Genomic DNA, 1,660 nt, shown 5'->3' with positions numbered 1-1,660 from the left:
TCCTGTTGCTAAGCCAGATATCCCCCATCTTTTACCTGCACACATTTTTCCTAAACAAAGAACTTTGCCTTTATCTCTGCTAAACTTCATCCTGTCACTTTCTGCCCATTCTTCTGAGCTCTCAAGATCATTTTCAGTGCTGTTTTTGTCTTCTGAGATATATGCTATCACACTCAACTGCAAAACGGATGAGCATTCCTGCCCAGCTCTTGAACCCCTCTTCCTCATGGGTTTTCCTGCCATACAATCCTATTTATCCCTGCACTGAATTTATTAAAACCAGCTTTCCTGAAATCCAAGGGAGTTTATGAAGATGTTTTGATGGTGCGTCATGATGAGCGGATTCACATGCTTTCTTGGCTGCTTCAAATGTGTTGCTGAAAACAGTATCGTTTTGCATTGCTCCCAACTGCCTGCCAAAATAATAAATTTCCATACTGCCTCAGTCTGCAGATACTTTTGCAGCAATGTGGTTGCAAATTTAGGGCATTCCAGACTTTGTAGCATCACTTCGATGGGAAGGGAAGACTACTGACCCAATCACGCAATCAAGTGGCTTCAGTTTTTAGAGAACAATATTGTTCACTGGGGAAGAAACGTGGATTAATCGGAGTATGGAATGAATGTATAACCCTAGTTATTTCCAAGTGCCCAGCCCATTGCTGAAGGAACTGATTTTATAAATCTGATAATTACAGACCTCCTCTAAAAAATGTGTATAACTGTTTGCATAATTTATTTATCACAGGTTGCAGCCTCAGTGGCTTGTACTCTTTGGAGTCTTTGGGCCAATTCCACTGTAGTACCACCAAAGGATGCCCTGTTGGTTTTCTAAAATTTATTTTATAATGTTATTATGTATCTGTAAATAAATTTAGGAGGATACAAAAATTTTAGGAGGTCAGGCCACGCCCCCACCCCTCCACTACAGGTCCATTATGAGAACTTCTGATCTATAAATGATTCTTGCTGAGTTTCATGAAGCTGGTCACGGAGGTGGGATGGAAAACATACTTTGAGTTAAGCTGAGCTTGAAGGGGGCTGGACGTGACACAGAATAGAGCCAAAGTATGGTGCCTTGTATCTGACTTTGCAGAGGACAGTCCTCTGTTTGAAGGCTGCAATCTAATTAAGTCCCTTTAAAGATAAAGAACCAGGATAGATGGTGGAACCACTGAATTTAACCCTCAATTTTTAGCCCATGAACTGTGGATTGAGCAGCCATGGTCTTTCCAGTTATGGTGAGCTGCATTTCTGCTGAAAGTATCAGAAATCTTTCGAAACTGGTATGCCTTTTTGCATGTGTATGGGCAATATTATGGAAATCTTTATCCTTTGTGGCCTTATTTACATTTCTTCGCTGTTAGACCACACAAATATTTTTTGAATGGAAATTGTATTTCAAACTCCCCTAACTGAAGGCATTTGCCTTCCCATCAGATTTTCCTTCCCAAAGGTATTTCTTAACAAAATTCAGCCACAGAACTCGTGACGTGATTTTGGGCCAGTCTCTGACTTTCAACCTCACCCCCTCCCCACCACCCTTAGGAGTGCTGTTTTAAGGATAAAATGGAATGGAAGAGGACTTCGTACACCACCTTGGGTTCCTTGAAGACAAAGGTGTGATATAAATATAATAAATAAAGACTGAGACTGGGAA

The sequence above is a fragment of the Varanus komodoensis genome, unplaced genomic scaffold (assembly GCF_004798865.1).
Source record: "Varanus komodoensis strain SLA01 unplaced genomic scaffold, ASM479886v1 scaffold22, whole genome shotgun sequence".
NCBI lineage: Eukaryota > Metazoa > Chordata > Lepidosauria > Squamata > Varanidae > Varanus > Varanus komodoensis.
Note: the sequence above shows the minus strand (reverse complement) of the source record.